Source organism: Trichoplusia ni, chromosome 8 (genome assembly GCF_003590095.1).
Source record: "Trichoplusia ni isolate ovarian cell line Hi5 chromosome 8, tn1, whole genome shotgun sequence".
Classification (NCBI taxonomy): domain Eukaryota; kingdom Metazoa; phylum Arthropoda; class Insecta; order Lepidoptera; family Noctuidae; genus Trichoplusia; species Trichoplusia ni.
The window spans coordinates 8,306,490-8,325,016 of NC_039485.1; the positions used below are offsets into that span (position 1 = coordinate 8,306,490).

Sequence of the window (18,527 nt, forward strand, 5' to 3'; positions counted from 1 at the left end):
GTGTATAGAGACATAAACATCGACCCCCGGTATCCCTTTGTAAAGTTCGGTAAAATATTCATCGTCTTTCATGATCCTTAGCTTGTTTGACTTGACTGTCCTTTGGGTAATGACCACTAAAAAGCGACTGTTTTTTTTTAATTTACGATGTAATTTTACGATCGAGTTTCGAATTTGGCTATTAGTTGCTAGTGATAATGTATAGAGGTGTTATTCAACTAGTTGGTGAGGAATTTAAAGCAAAAACCTAATAACGATGTAATGAATGTGCATTTTTTTGCTATGAATAATTTTGACCTTAATTAAGCCTTTGTAGACGAAGTTTTAAGGACCTGAAATGACTTTGTAATTACAACAATTTGGTAAATGCAAGAGTGCAAGATCGCGTGAAGAGGTATTATTTGCCAACTTATAAAGAAACAGGTAAATTAATTCAATACCTAGATAACAGAAAAACTCCAATTATTTGGATTCAACTAATTAAGATACGAAGCACGTAATATTTTTTGCCTTTATCAGATATTGCTTAACAGAAAAAGTCTGAATTCATTATTTATGATTGCTCCAGCCTAAACTAAAAACACAAATCAATGTTGAACTAATTAGTTGTAATTAAATTATAATCGATTGAATTGATTTTTAGTACATGCCAGATTCCTCTCTGCAATAAATGCCAATTTTATTTTACACTTCTTACTACAAGTTATTTATTCAATTAAGACATACGATCAGTTGATTACGTGTGGCCATTTAATTCATAATTACAAAAACATTTAATTTCAAATATCTCATATAAATCTACACTGCAGAGCTATACGTCATAATATCATACAGATTATACTATAATAAAAATAAAAGGGTGATTTTATGATCTTAATAAAAAACAAGAGCAATAAACATTTTATTGTTGGTACAATATAACATTGCCTTAGATGTTACAAACATGTTTAAATGTTATAATTACATCTTGAAATTCGTTACAAGGTAGGTTTACAACCTTTTTTTGTCTTTTATAGCCGGTACAAGTGAATTTTAATATAAATTTCAATTAGTGTTCAAAATATGCTGTTTATTATTTCGACTCTACATTTTATACTGCCAACATTTACTTGTTTGATTAAATAAAGTATATTTAATTTCCATGTTTGAAAAAAAAACTCTGATCAATGAAAAATAATGCCCCTGAAGATAAACCAAGCAACAAAACCAGAGGGCACAACTAGTCTTATTCATAACTACTAGTAAAATTTATAAGGTGACTTACATCTACACACAATGTTTATACATATTAAAAAGGCGGAAGAAACACATTCAACATAAATTTCAATAAAACACTAAACTGTTTATGAAGGTGTGAAAGAACGAGGCAGTATATCACACAATTCAAGAAACAGGCATCCTTTATAAAACATGTATCAAATAAACAATGTTTGTATTTTTACATCGAACAATAAGCAACCATTTTCGTCTGTGGGAAACTGTACAACTGACGCGACTGCTTACCTTTACTACCTTTCGCCGTCTAGACACATTTAATATTGAGCATAACCACTGTCCTCAAACTCTCAACAGGAAAACGCAAACTCAAACAATCGAGTTTTTCGCAACGATCGCGTAACAATAATTACAAACAATAACCGCAATTACTGACATAGGGTTAAGGTTTACATTCAATTAATACGATCATGTTAGTCTGTAAATTTACATAACAATTACTTTTACAGACACCTTTGAAGCTTTGACGAGCAATTAAACTGTCCATACATAATTCATCTATGTACAGGTAGGTACAGTTACACAAAAAAAAACGTGTTTTATTAAGGTTGTCAGTCTGCACTTGGTAGGTGGTATAATCGACGACAAAATTCCAAATCGAAATCTAAATGTACGATTTAGAAATGATAATGAGAAGTTTAAATTTAAATTGCAAATGCGGTATAAAGCTTAAATTGTCAGTATCAATCATTCGGCAGTCGACGCTGGAGTGACAATAAACAATTGTTTTAACATAGTGCCCGAATGCACCCGGACGCTATGAGCAGGAGGAGAGTTGTAAACAGAATGTAGCTGGCTAGCCATTACTCATGGCCGGGTGCCGGGCAGGGCCGCCGCACAAACTGACAGACCTCGAAATCTCGGAATGTTGCTAACGTTCTCGTCCCTAATTCAATAGGCATATAAAATCATTGTTTTAAAACAAATTGTGTGAAAAAACTGAGTATTTTATCATAATAGTTTTACTATTTTAAATTATAACTTAATTTTATTTAAAAAATGTTTCAGTAAGAAGAGTTAGTACAGGCCATTAATCAATTCAGGTTTTCAACAAAATTCGTAATGGGCAGCCCTAAAAAATTCGGTACCGGAGCCTTTACACTGGATAAGAATCAGTAACAATTAATATACGGAACAAGAATAACAATTGAATGTTTTATTCACAGTTTTGGAAGACACTGGTTTATTTAACGGAAATATTTTTCAAGATCTCATTACAATGCCCATAGCTAGTTAATTAAGACCTGTTATTTTGTTTAATTATAATTTGAGTTCCACGCATTAAGAAATTAAGATCGAAATCTCGGAACAATAATTCAAAATATTACACCACTAGTTTGGCACAAGATACAAATTACTATTTTTAACCTTTATTGCAACTTTGTAACATGCAGCAAAGAGTGTGTACGATTGTGTACCATTGCATTGTTACAAAATAAAACTTTTTACAGAATCTTAATTCAACCTCATTAATTGAATCTTAATTAAACTGTCGTCATACGAAGAAAAACTGGAACAACTTTCTTCCTCAAACCAACTATAGGTACTATCCATTGTTCTAATAAATCTGCGTTCTTTTTTCGTATGTTTATAAACACAATATGTATGAAGACTTGAGATAAAATGTTATCGCGCTATAATTCGTCACTTCCCGTTGTCAGCTCACGTGGGTAATTTTTATTAGATCCTTGAACTTGTACACAATTTGGTCGGTCGATAATACAGCCGGCAATGCCGCTTTGGAGATGACTCGTTCTAATATTTTGGTATGTGAGTGATATCATTCGTAATAGTAGCTTTATATATATACTCGTGTATTACACAAGTACTCGGATAAAGACGTTAGATATTTTCAAAGTATTTTATCGGTATTTGCTGAGATTAAAACAAAAAACTGTCGCCTCTTTAGAGCTGGAATGTTTATCCGAGTGACTTCGTAAATAATTCAAGCGAACATTACGTATGCCCATAATTATGATCATACATATATCAGTGACAATATCTGCTTAATTACTGGGTAATAGAGCGGAAACTTGGACTGATTAAATGGAAAAATGTATACATATGCTACACGTGGAGCTGTGAGCTGGTTGTTCAGCTGTTTTTTGTTCCGTGTGAGATTTTTGTAAAGGGAATGATTGGATTTTCGTGTAACAATGTAATGACGGATAATCAGCTGTTGCGCAAACTACGGTATTCAGGCCCTCGGGACCTAACGGGGACGGGCTTCGAACTTTCTCACAGACTAACTCGGCTATACCCGACTGTTAATATTAAAAAAAGAAACAAAAACTAACTAGGCAGGTACATACTTAATTCCGTTTAAAATTAAAACATAATTTGCATACGTAATTGCGATATGCAATTACATGATAGTTTCCAGAAGCTGATTATAAAGCAATAAAACTTGAATTTTTAATAACATTTCCGTGCGAGCTAATTTTAATATACTTGAGTAATAAAAATAGTTCGTAGCTCCTGATTTTAGTACAACTTAACAATAGAGCTACGTAAAAACAAGTGTACCCCGCCGCTGTTGCTATGGCAACGTACAGTATCGTCAGAAGTACCATCACTATCCAAATACTACGAACGTTCTACATCGGTACAAAGAGCCACGAAGTCCGTGCGTGACCCTACAAACAACAATAGTAAAAACTTATTACGTCCTTAACCAGGAATTTAATAGCTCACAGCCGTAGAACAGAAAGGTATAGATTTTTTAACCTTCAAAAAACAACTACCAAGTCAGACACATAAATCATGTTTTTGCGAACCGACATTGCTTGCGGTTTGAAATGTAATATCAAAAATGTATTAAAGCATGTGTGTACCTCACGTTTTAATATCTTATGGGCTGTGGAAAACTTGTATCTATATTTAGTAGACGCTACCTGAACGATATTCTTTTTAATTGTTGATGTAAAAATGTATCTTAACAAGTTGTGAACTATCAATCGAGATAACAATCGATTAATCGAAAACTTAATCAGGTATCGATTTGTAATCTTCTCTTTAAAAAGAGTTATTCAATTAAAGGAGGTATTTGTCGTATAAAACTATAAACTATGAAGTAAAACCCGCTGCCTGCACAATAGCAAATTACTGATCTTTGACATCGGCAGGAACAATGGGAGACGCAACCGATTTATGACGTGGCGAGACTGTCACAGATTCAATAATCCTGCGCGCACGCACCAACCCACGATCATGTGACGTACAAAGTAATGTACGGGTAATTTATTATAATTTGCATGCGGGTTAAATACAGGTTGTTCGGTTAAAATTACTTGTACGTTAAGATTAGCAGGGGTTTTGAAGATCAAGGCCGAGAAATTGCTTTGATGGCTTATATTTAACTTGGAAATGGTTTCTTGTGATTAATTAAGAAAGAAGTGCGGCGGTAAATCTGGTTAAGTAGCAGGTATTGTACTGAAATATAATTTGCCTGACTCGACTTAAAACTTTTTAAAACAATACACCACCACGAACGAATTTTCTTGTTTCTGGCATGACTATCATAAAAATCGACCCTTAAAAAAACAATAATACTTTTGATGTTTTTTTTAATCCTTTTAGCACATGCTATGGACAATCCATTGGTACAGAAGTCGGTGTCGCATAATGTAACACACGCTAATTAAGTAATGAAATCCTATAACTATGTGCTGCATAGAGGCAGTAGGTAACTCGGTAACTGTATCCCGAGGTTTTTCCGACTAATTAGCGTTAATTATCACTGTTATCTAAAAACGCATCCTACCACAGGATGTCTAACAATATTTATCATTTCAGTGGATGTTCTATTATTTTAACTTTTATGTGATGTTAAGATATAAAAATTAACTAATAGTAGGACTTGGAGAGTTAATGTTTTCCGGTTTGGACGTGAGAGTCGTTACATTGTCGCCACCGCTTCTAACAGTTTGTTTCTTTATTACTGTACACACAATCATTTAGACTCACTGTAATTATACTGATTTATGGTCTAAAAATTTGAGCGCTTCATTATTTTTTCTTGTTTTTCGCTAACAGACTTCGTTCCTTGTAATTAAATAATTAAATTAACTAGTTTCTTTTTTTTGCAGACGAATTCGTTTATATTTATTTTGGAAATGTATTACAGACAGCTGTGCTTCGAAATAGGGTCTATTTATCAAAAATTCGAATTTAATATACTGTCTTAAAAATATTTTTTGTAGACCATATTTTTTTTGCAATTTTATAACTGTATTACTACACCAAATAACGAGGGTCAGTGTAGGAAGCGGGTCGGAAACGCAACAAATATAAAGAGGATAGAGCGAGATTTACACACCCTGTATACAGTGGTTTACAAGTGTGATGTTTTATGAGACGCCTAATAGACGTACCATTGGACAAGTTGGCAAAACGATGAACAAATTCGATACTAAGAAATTTATCTTTGAAGATGATATTTTAGAGGAGTCAGGAGCTTTTTTATAAAGACTAATTTTTCTTTAGTTATTGGATCATTTATTAAAAGATATTAAAACCTTGTTACAGTACATTATTTTAAGAAACAGGTGTTGTGAAATTCTTTAAAAAAATACAATTTTTTTAAAGAATTTCGGCCAGTTTTTCTCACCCTACAAAAGTTAGGACTATGTCACACCAAGCAAATACATTCTCTTTGTCATTTACAACGTTGTTCAATAAAACGTTTTACAGCTAACCTTAAGTTAATATTGGTTTTAAAGGGTCCCATTCATCAACAACAATCACCTGTAACCATAAAAATTATGCAACGTTTTTTGAATCATAAAACAGTAAATTCAACGGTAAACTAAACAATAGTTCTGTACCTGACAACGATCCTTTTTAGTCGTTTTACAACTTTATTGGGCAAATTTCAGGTAAAATGTATTTTTGGTAGAGCAGATGTTTGAGACATAATTACTTATCTAAATGTCCCAATAACTTAAGTTAATTTCCTACGTTTAATTGCCAGCAACATTCTGTTTACATCTTAACGATAAAATTTTCCACCCCAAAATTTTCTCACCTAGCGAACTGTACAAAATTACTAACCCTAATCCAACCAGCTGTAGTGACGTAATCAAACAGCTGATGCTATAAAATACGCTGTAAACAGAACCGCAATAAAAAGGGACCGGGGCGGGCGACACACGCACCGCACGCTTAACGAACACCGAAGTTTACATTCTCACCTATATTTCTACATTTCCACATTTCCTCATTTTCTACCACTCAACTCCTAAAGAAAACATTAAACAACCTAAACTTTCGTATTAAAATTGTAGTTAGTCGTTAAATTGCCGAAAACGGAATAATACTTCTTGGTAGTGAACAAACATGGCGGCGCCGTTTCGCGTGTAAATAATTTGCGGCAAGAAATTTATTGCACGACATAATTATTTTATGATACTTCAAAAATTATTTTTAGGTACGAGTTGAAATTAACTTTATGACTACGCTAGCTAGATAGATATATAGCTTTATTTAAAAATTTAGGCAAATTAAAAAATAGTCTTTTTTTAATTTTTTGCCGATATAAACGTGCCTTAATCGATTAATTGAATATTCACGATTAAAATGTTGTTACAATTTGTCGAAATGTTAAAGGAAAGGTAAATGTAAGTCGCGATACCGCGTCGGTTGCCCTTAAAGCCAATAAAATGCTCTTCGTTACTGCGTACAGTTCACAAAGTGACGTTTTATACAGAGTCGGGCAGGTGTGAACATTATCTTAATTCAAGAGCTACCGAACCGATCGGTGTGCCCCAACCTTAACGTATCAAATTGAAAGGAAGATTTTTAAAAAACGGTAACAATTTTACTGCATGTTTTTTAGAATTTTTGAGCTTCTGCGAACGAGGAAATTTGCATAATGTTTAATTTATTGCATTTGTTTTCGTTTTTATGTGTATGTTTAACTTGACTGCAGTACTGCAATATTTTAAATGGTTTTTAGTAGTTTACAAGATTATTTAAATTTGTTACAGTAAATAAATTTATTTATTTATTTAATCAAACATTTTCCAACTATAACTACTTACATTATAATAAAACGACACTTCACAACTAATTTATATATATTATAATATCAATAAACGCCGATTTCTTGAAAAGTATAATAAATTTCGTGCTTTATTAGTAAAAGGAATTTATCTAAAACTGAAACAGTACTCCCCTTAATGACTTGCGAATGAGGAATATATTGTTAATTTATTTAAATGAGAGAATCAATTTACTTAATTGTACTTGAATGTTTGTTTTGGGAAAGGTTTAAAATGTGGTTCATATTTATTTTTATAGAGAATACCGTTTCAACATTTGGAGGTTAAAAAATGCACTTTTTTTTATTTTCTTTGAGACTTCTGCCATCTATGAATCGATTTTCTTTTAGAAACAAATTTTACAATTTGCGAATATCAATTGTTTTATTATTCAAAAGCGCTCTTTCACAGCTCTATAACATTGTTGAATTGCTAGGTAGAGTTTTCAACTGTTAATATTTCCATATGTAATAGTCATAATTTAAGTTACTTTGTAGTTTTTAATTATGCGACATTCACAGATGTGATATTGCGATAATTGTAATACAAAGTCCAAGGATTATTACTAGCACACCTAAATTCACATACATTGTCATTTCTATGATTACTTAAGCATTTGAAGTTGGATTCGTGTGAGAGGGCGCTACATTTTATACTGCTCCTTCTTGCTTCCACAATAGCGACAGTATTGCTTGAAGAGATTTAGTACAGTCTTAAAGGTAGCATAATTCAGAATATTTAAAAACGGGTATTTTATATCGCGAAAATATTTACAAATTAACGCCTAATTAATGATTAGCATAATGAGATCATAAATGAAATAAACTGTGAAGATTATTATCTGTATGCAAAACTTATTGATTTTTATTTTTTATGTGATTTTATCTGTTTACTTGAAAACCATGGGTTTTTGGTTAAGCAAACTCACCTACGATTGTTCCATAGTTAAAACTGTTTCAAAATACATATATGTATTTTATTTATTCACATTTTGTTATTTCCTTACTTATTTTGTCTTTTATATTTTTTTTATTTTAACTTGAATATGCTGGTACATTAAAATTATTGAAGTTTAATCTATGGCTTGAAAAGTTGAAACATTTAATATGAAAATTCTCAAAGTAAAAAAAAACTTACATAGTACAGCCAAAGTCCAAGTTTTTAGACTCGAAACCAAACTTTCAATTTCGAAAACAAAATCCTTTACGAACTAATCGTCTAATTGTCCGAGCATAGAAGTAAAGTTGGAGTGAAAATTACTTAGTCGTCTGTTCAGTTAGTTTCAGTTTCAGCAGGGTCACCGGGCCAGGAAGGGCGGAGGTCAAAGCCCCGACGCCCTGGATACCGACACTAAAAGATGCGAGAATTGTGGCGGCGAGATTTCGGCTTTAGGGGAAAACGGTGGATTTTTCGGAACTCTATTATTCTTTGCTCTATATACTGGCATAAAACTGTCATTCAAATAGTGCTCGATTTTTTTGAATGACGTTTTTTTATTATCTGTGCTTTGGCTTGAAATTTGAAAAGTGTTCGATTTATATTTTAAAACGTGAAACGAGTTTTATTACAATTTATAGTTGCATTTTTTTTATTGATGACTGAAACTTGGTACGTTTGGTTTTAGAAATTTGAAAAAATAACACCGTTGGCGGTGGGACCGTTTTATGTTTTTATAGTTCAATCTTTGTAATTATTACGCTGAACAGATTGCAATTCGTCGATTATTTGGATTTTAGTTAAACGAAACCATTTTCTAAGCAACATTTTTCTTTAATTAAAAAAGTATTTAGGTCCCGTGTGTACCGTAACACCTAAGAAATAGTTGACTCTACAAGGCATGGTAACAAAAAAATTACCTTCATTTATGGACATCAGTCACGCCTTGAAGTACTGGACAAACAGCTTGACATATAATTTTATATTTATTAACATGAAAAATACACGTTTAATTGAATTTATGCCACGTTTTATGAAGTGCTGTTTTAATTAATGTTTTCCAGTGCCACGTTTATCGAAAACGCAGGAAAGATGTTTAAATAATTAACTGCAGAAAAATACTGCTTTGCCTTACTGTACGACACATCATAAGGATGAAAATTGCTTCCATCAAATTATAATTATTCATGAAACAATTACCTACCGACTTAATTGAAAATTAATTTCTCCTATTATTATAAGAGCATAGTGCATGGAGTTCCCCGAGTTTAGCATTTATGCAAGTGCAGGGTTTCGTTTGAGCCACTTATTCAAAGCGCTAAGATCGTGTTTGGTTTTACTTGTTTGAGAGTCTACATATTTTCGCGGCGGCTCCGTGCGCTCGCATTCATAACAACGGTGTTTGACCTCTTAAAATTACTTACTGACACATTTTAGGCACCATAAACACTACAATGCTCAAACAATCGACAGTAAATTATTCTCCCTGTCACGTCTTCTTATAAAATAAACAATAAGGTCGCAGATTATATTCGTAATTTAAAACGCATTAAAAATGTCCGTTTAGCAAACAGTCCGCGATTTCATTTTCCGTTGTAAACATGACGGCGAGTCGTATAATGTTTATGTATCTCGAGTGCAGAAGGAAATTCTCATCTAAATTCTGCGCGAGCGCCGATGATTCCAACATTCGTGCGTTGACAGTGAAATACATCTCGCGTCTGATGCGTGTGAAAAAGTAAAAGCAGATTGTGCGATAGAGCATATTTTGCAATTACACTGTGTAGCAAACTGAGAACAATCACTGGCCCACATTATCTGCGTCGGAAGTGGTCTGGGCTGGTTCAAGGGGCACTGTAACGTGAGCACTGGACGATGACATCTGCCAATAGCATGGCGATGCGCATATCGGCAGTACATGCGTCGCATCACTCGCCTCGCATCGCATCGCATCGCATGCTCCGCACACGTTGATGTAACTCGACGACAAATTGAGCTGTGGTAGGTCACGGCGCTTTATCAATTCCGATTGCATATCACTCGCTACAATGTCTCACAACCACTGAAACGTAACTACCAGTTCTCGTAACGTCTGACGCACTCGAAAAACAAAGTCGCACTAAAACAGCTTAAACTATAATCAAAAGGATACCGCCGTTGATACGAAAAGGTGGATATCTTAATTTCCTAGTCCTTCGGAGTTATAAATTATAATTTACGATTGTGTTTCTGGACGGTGACCACGGTAAAAAAGCGGCCTTCTATAATAGAAATGTCGTTTTTTTTTTCACCCGCATGTAACGTTTAACCGAAGTTAAACTTCTGATCGGTTATCAGACCTTGGCCATTTTGGTATGAGGAAGCAACGTCAAAAACATTGTTATCTCTTTCTTCAAATTATGTCTTATGAAATAGTTGTTAATTTTATATGTGACTGAAGATAACATATTTCAAACAATGACATTTGAAAGTGTGTGAATGCGTGTAAGTAGACGCTTAATAAACCTTTGTATAATTAGTAAATTTTAAAATATAGCGATGAATATATTTTTTTTGTTCATGACTTTATTTTTCCAGCCTCTTTGCTTTTATGCAAAAGAAAGTACTGTCACGTGATAATTAGATTGGTAGCTTTAAAATATGAATATAGTTTGCAAGCAATTTCAAGTAACAAATTAAAAACGTTCTAACAGACCGAGACGGATATATTTCACCGCGTGTGTCCTTAAATTGGAAGGGTTTATTAGTTAAGTATGTGGTGGGGCCATACATCATGGGCAGCGGCGCCGGCGCAAGCTTTCCGTTCGATTCCCGCCGTGAATATTTCAATTTTATAAAAATAACGACTTCAATGCTATTCTTTTTTAAATGTTAACATCTTTAATATCGTGTACAATTAAATTGTCGTAAAACATTTGGTTCAGTGTTAAAATATCAAAAGGTTACCGACTTTCACCGATGTTAGGTGATAAAACACCAACAACAGTCACTTCTATAAAGTTTTATAGTTGAATAATTATTGAGATTCCTACTGAAATGGTGTGATAAAGTTTATTGGTCGTTAGAATGAGAGCCGAAACAAATTCGTGAGTGGCGCGACGAATCGCCGAGATTTGTTACGGCCAGTAATATTACTTGTGATTGACCAACGATAATTAAAAAGTAGCGAGAGTGCAATCAATGTGAGGTGAGCGCACCTATTCACGTCCCACTTAAACTTACATTTATATTTTGATGTTCTGACACTAAGCTATCACAAATAACGTGTTTTCTAACCAATTGATACAGATTGTTATTACACTCAATTAGACCACCTGCTACTGTTCAGTAAACCATTCATTCTCTCTAATATAAAACCATAACAATGTGTGGTTTTAATAACCCTTTATATTTCAATTACCATCAGTCAAACGGGTACTTATTTAGCTCACGATCGCCAACAATAATAAGATAACACGAAATAGCTATTTTATGTGAGAATCATAATGGAAGCACGATTAACCGACTTAGTTTAAAAGAAGACACATTGTTCTGTAAAACGCTAGTTTCGGCACGAAGCCCTCTATGTCAGGGAAATAAGTTTAAAATATATCCAGAGCTTCGCGTCAAGCTAAAATAAACTTTGTCCCATCCATTTAAGGTTCACGAAAAGTTCAACATGCAAAGTGTACGAGAGCCCTTGCTCAAGAAAAATGTACTTTTACCTTATAGTAATAAAAATTAAATTTGTACGTTTATTGAGATTTTTAGTGTCGAATGAAAGGCGAATGCAGCGCAGTTATTTATACCGAGTATATGTTACCGTGCACTGTTTATGTGAAATTAAATATGGTTTAATAGTTTACTAAGAACGGGTTAGCGTTGCAAAAATTAAACGATGCAGTCTCGCTTAGCCGGACGTGGTGTGCTTGTATAAGCCTTAATATTAATAATACGTGGTTCCAATCAAATTGAATTTTAATACGGTGTGTTTTTATCTGAAAATAACTCGACGATACGACATATGTCGCCCATGTTAATATTAACTCAGAGCGGCCCATGAGTCACGCGTAGTCTACATCGATTGCATTACTCATATGATATCGATTTACAACGAAATCGATATATTTCTGTAGTCATGTGTCTTAATATTCAAATACCAAATGGTAGGGCACCTCAGTGTTGTATATCGTGCAACAATTAATTGCCGGCCAGACATCAACTCTTTTAGGACCACCATCCATGCGAGGCGAAGCGATAATACTCATGAATAATCAACCACTAAAGATAGAACAGCTTTTTTTTACTGCTAAACGACGCAAATAGCTTAACAGATAATGTAATTAATTGCAGTTTTTAAACCAATCACAAGTAAGCACGTTGTTCAAGCTTAAGAGAAATGATTAACGCTGCTAATAGTGCAGAAAGCCTATCTTAAGATTAAATCGTAAACGGTAGTCACGAATGTGTTAAAGTTATGTCGGAGTTTTTGTTTCGAATTATCGCCGTCGTAATTCTCACTTCAATTTATCGGAAAAGGATTAAAATTATACGCGACTCTTCGGAATAGCTTCTGAATTATTTACACATTACACTTGTATCGGATTTATACGGCATAACAATCATTATAAAGATCTATGAAGTACAAATTTTTATCATGTACAAAATAATAAATAATTTCTTTCAGGTTTTATTCAGTTTACTAGGGACGATAATATTAAATAAGAGAATTAATATAGTGATTAAATAACTCGTGTTCGCGTAGAATACATTATTTAATTTTCATACTAAATATTGCAATAGTGTGTGGCTCCCGCCTTGCATACTAAGTTCTAGAATCGCGTAGCGGAGCCACGCTTGTGACTGTGTGTGGTGTGCGAGTGTAATGTAACGTTCCCAGCAAGCGATCGACCGCCCGATCAACGTGTAATAATACATTTTTACATACTACGAGCAAAGAAAATAAATTACACACGTACGATCAAAACTCATGTTGGCATATGACAATTTGAAATTTTAAAAAGTTCTCTTCGTAATTCGTAACAGGCCTACACATTTTAAAACAAAAGGCCATCTTGAATTGTTTCACTTCTTTCTTGTTTTATGACTTCCTACTCAAAAAGATTATCTTCTATGATAAAAATATAAATAACGAGCACTGCTTACGATTACAGATAATTTTAAAATAATCATAATTTTAACACATCATTCTTGTAGTAACAGCTCCCTACAAAGCTAGACTTTTAACGACTTTACGGTTGTAAAAGCAGAACCATTAAAATAGAACTAGGGTTTTCAGAAGACAAAGAGGTGTTGTGAAAAAGCGGAATAAATGTCTAACTATCGGAGCAATTGTAGAGATTGCGGTTCAAAACGGGCAACTATAGGATGCAGCCCGGTGATTTTCAATGTAATGCATAATAACCTACGTCAGGTCACGCCGTTTATGAACACTAGGGAACTCGGAATACTTTATAACTACCGAGGCTAGACGCAGCTTTCCGCATTTTGGACGACATTATGTTCGAGTTCACCACGTATTCGGCAGTGGAAACACTCCACGATACTTATTCTTTTTATAGCCTCCGCTTGTAGGCCGGTGGTTTTTTACCACAACAATTACGTGAGGCACAGAACGAAATAAGTATTATCAAATTTTTGTAGCGTTTCCTGTAGCTAAAGAAATAGCAATATAAGTTACTAACCAGACATTTTAGGTAAAAAATCTTGTCAAAAGACGCTAGTAAATTAGGTGATGATTATTATAAATGAGCAATAAATAGTCACAAAATATCCCGACAAACTAACAAAAAATGGAATATAATTAAAATGTTCGGATTAGGTACACATTGCTACACAGTTCATGTCTTGTAGAAACTTAGTTTAATATTGACTAATTGTCTAATTATATCTTGCAGAGCTTCTAAGAAGATCACCGTGACTTCAATGCGACGCTTCCACAAAAAGAAAGTCCACACCACGAGGCAGTTGGGATTCATATTTATCACTTCACAGCTGCGCACCTATGATCGATCTTATCCAAGATGGCGGCCGGCGCGCCGCGCGAACAGGCGGGAAACAAGCGCATGCACACCTCCTCCGCCATAACAGACCCGTCAATCTTCCGACAGATTTGAAATTAGAACACTTTTATTCTTTTTTCGAATGATACTACCGCAAAATACGTGCTGTCTCGCGGACGGTTTGCGTTGCACTAAATTAACAAAAAAGTGCTTAAACGTATTCAAAACTTGAAAGCCATAAAACATATCTCCCCCATTATTAGTTTATGGCTTGCGACTGTTACGGGCCTATTATGCTGTTATTTTTCTGTGTATTGGTGTTTGTTTTGGCTGTATGCGGCGGACTGGCTTACCAATTTAGGGTACCATTACAAAATGCCTCTATTGAGTAGAGGTCTGTTAACCGTTTTTAAGTGACTCTATTATCGTTCTTGTTCTTTAGTTTTTGTTTCCTGTCTATTGATTTATCTTACGTAATAGTTAATACTAGGTACGTATGTAAATATATTTTGATTTTAAAACAGGTTACAAAACTCTGCCTGACATAATTTGTTACAGTAGGTATTTGAGATGTATTTTTTATTCTTTGCCTTGATGATGAATACTTAAATTTAGCTAATAATTGACTCAATACGAAAAAAATATGACATCATTTAAATACTGAAATTTATAAGTTTCAGTTGCATAAGTGTCGTGTACGTATTTAGCGATAAAACATGGAATTAATTCATTTCTCATTTTTTATACATGAATTTATCAATGTAGCAATAACTGCATAACTCCTGAATAAATTAATATTTTGATCGAGATCTAGAAAAAAAGCATAAATGCTCATGGCAGACGGTTACTCGTCTAAGAAAACATTTTGTAGCGCGCCGCGAAGTAGAGCCACTTTCGTAGCGTTCGAAGTTAGATGCATATTCACAATACTACGGTAGATACCTACACGTAAGAAGTACTTGTATTTATTTATGTATTTGTGCATCGAATTCCAATTAATTTCATCGACTTTTCCTAGAACGTTTAATATTTGAATAATTAGTTATGTTATTGACACTCATTGTTTTGCTTCGTCAATTGTTTTAATTTGTACAAGTAAAGAATAAAGTGGATGTGATTTTTAATGCAAACATGTAACTCAAAATCTGCTTTATATGTAATTTTCCCACTGCATTTGAATAATTAGGGCGAAAATTAATTAATAAGCCATACTCAATACACAAACTTTGAGAAACCAGAATATTTTACAAGTATGTAACTTGACTAACTTGTGATTACAATACCTCATTTCCCTTTAATAATGGTGCATTTATAATCATTCGGTGCCCACGGCAATATTCAGTCGCCAATTTGGGAACTTGTTTAGAAATTATAGGTTCAGCTCTCGCTTGAGGTTAGGTTGTTGCAGGTTTAAAAACTTCGACGTACTGAAAAATAAGCTCAGGAATGCAAATAAAGTTCCTGCTGTATTGAGTGTGACTATACGTTATAGGCACTGTTTAGAATGATTGAAAAGACTGATACGGAATTGGGTTCCGTAGACCATGTTTTATGGCTAGTAAAAAATGTTGTAGGTCACATTTTGTAAGGAGTTTTTATGGTTCATGAGGTTTGGAAGTCTTGATGTAGAGAAAAGTTTTTTTTTTTAGTTCAGTTGGTATGTCTCTTATAAGGTTCTCTCTGAATTTAAAATAATTTTTTTGCATACTAGCTTTAACTACTTTTAATGTTACCATCTTGCAAAAATGTTTTCCTTTTCGTGGTCCGCTGTATTTTGCCTTTGGCTAATTGCAAGGGTTTGATTATTGGAACCAAAACAAATTGTATAAAATAAACGGTTGTAAATGTAACCGGTATATGCAACAAGCATTTACTGGAGACCAACTTATTTCCTCTATTATTTTGTTAATTGAATCAATTTACTGTCTTTGCTATTTACTTAAAATCTTGTTATTTATAATTTTATTAGCACTAGTTTTAGACTTGTCACCAGTAGGTCAATTATTCATTCGAAGGGAATTAATAGTAAATTGTTATTAATTAATCAATATAAAAATGGAATAATTTTATACTCAAAATGTTAACTAACTTTTGTAAGAAAAATTATTGTATGTAGTGTTTGTAAGTTTGTGACTTTTGACAATTATAAAATTCGATTTTTTTACAGGTATGTTAGCATGGGAGTATAGGCACGTGACATTTTTTCGCGAACCACAACACAGGTCGGCAGATCGTGTTCGCATCGGACAGCGGACGCCGGACAGCCGGACAAGCCCGAACTTTTCATACAACCCACGTCCAACGTCCAACAAGCGTCCTTGTATTGTTTCGCGGCCCGCGTTGCGTGAACACCGAGTGAAATATGGCCGACGGTTCGACTACTTATTTTTGTTTTATTTTTTTAGCCCGTGTTACTTAATTTTATCAAGTCGCATGAGTTATGAGAGGCGAGACCACACGCGTTGCGTTAATTACGCGTTAGTTAATGTACAGGTGAGTCGCTCCACGCTGCGATCGTGATTGATTCGAATGCCATGATTCCATCTTTGAAAAATCCTATTCCATATTTTCTATTTCTAACCAGTTATTAAATGCAATGTTCCAAATTGATTTTGAAAGAAACATCTCTATTCTAAATCATGCTTCCAATTTGTCTGTTTCAAAAAGATTCTAATAAGCTGTATAAGGAATTTTGTTTAGTGTTTGTTATTGGCGGTAATAAATACATAAGCGTTTAGATTCCATGCGGCGTCTTTTACCAGACCAGTAAAGTTTTCGTCAGAGGGCCATTAGTCTGTATAAATTATCTAGTGCCGGGCTTTCATCTTAAGAATCGGAGGCATAATCGAGTGGTCATTTGTCGAGTGGTCAGTGGCACTCCTCAAGTTAATAATAATGCGCCCAAACTAGATCGGGCCATTGACCCGGGCGCTCGGCGCGGGCGCGGCGAGCACTCCCGCCATAATTTGGAGCGCTAAAATGCTACTGAAGACGTTTAACCGAGATCGTGCGCTTGATCAGTAGCGATTTTATCGATATCATAAAACATAATCGATGTTAACACAAAATATGTAGGTGCTAAAAATAGGATTCTTAGTCATTAATATCTGATAGATTCATTATTGTGGGCAATAAAGAAGATGTTATGATCGTTATAATTGCGCAAAGTTTACGATTCGAATATTATGTTTTCAACATTATCATTTAATTCACTTTTGCGATATATTTCAATCGAATCTCTTTTAATGCTTTAGAAAGTGTAATTTTAATTTTCTAATGTAGAAAGTTAATTGAACATTTAAAAAATACTTGAAACCAAATAAATGAAGCTTTCAGCGGTAGCTAAGTTTAGTATGTTAACAGAGCCTTGTACTGTACTTGAAGTAAATTTACAGGTTGTCCGCCCAATGCTAACGACCAACACATTAAACCTCTGGTTGACTCTACAAACATTCTCTAGATTAAATCAAGTGACTGTCTTTTTAGCTATTTAATTTATTTATTTTATTTTAACATTTAGATGATCAGTAAATGGTTAAAAATATGAAAACTTAATTTGATTATGAATATATCACATTGAAGTGAAAAAATAAGACTAAATTAAAATAGTTTATAGTGCTTCAAAGTGTGGACACTATTAATCGGTGATAAAATAAATAACTTTTAATTGTCAGTTGTAACATTAAGTAGTACATAAATGACAAAAAATCACATTAAACTACAATATCTATCAAATCATTGAAATATAAAGCTCCAAATAAAATAAAACCAGCCATAAAACTCTGATCAAATTAACTCAATCTCTACGTTTATTTATTTTTTATTGTCACAAATTAGTAATTTAATGAAGATTCCAAGACTTGATGGCAACAATAAAATTATGAATGGCACTCAAATCTGTCTTGACTAATAAGGTGCTAACGAGGGTCGTTCGTTTTATGTGCGTTTTATTGACACTTGAGTCGAGTTGTCGGCTCTCTACCTGCCACCGCGGTTCTTATTGGTTTCCTACGAGACATGAATGGGAATTTCTGATTCCAACTCGCGCTTCAATCAGATAGCGGCATTTTAGAGCTTTTATACTATAACAATATTAGTCGATGAATGTTACACATTTTTATTACATATTATTGAGCAATTAAAATTTTGTTTTGGGCAGGTAATTGCTCTTTGATTTCTCGATTTTTGTCAAATTAAGGATTGTATAATGATTAGATATGCATTTGAGCTTCATTAATTTTTAACTAGTTTATGGGGGCTGTTAAAGTGAGAT

The 18,527-nt window shown here is 33.7% G+C and overlaps 1 protein-coding gene and 1 long non-coding RNA gene across 3 annotated transcripts in view; one reads left to right on the forward strand and one right to left on the reverse strand.

The window, feature by feature from the left end:
* Nucleotides 1-18,521, forward strand: part of LOC113496950 — a 63,034-nt gene extending 44,513 nt beyond the window's left edge. For both annotated transcript variants that reach the window (XR_003400855.1, XR_003400856.1), the window contains exon 4: nt 14,150-18,521. This is a non-coding gene — a long non-coding RNA (uncharacterized LOC113496950). The remainder of the gene's footprint in view (nt 1-14,149) is intronic.
* LOC113496947 (homeotic protein ultrabithorax) overlaps nt 1-18,527 on the reverse strand; it is a 98,184-nt gene that overhangs the window by 77,445 nt on the left and 2,212 nt on the right. The gene's annotated exons all lie outside the window — the stretch shown is intronic.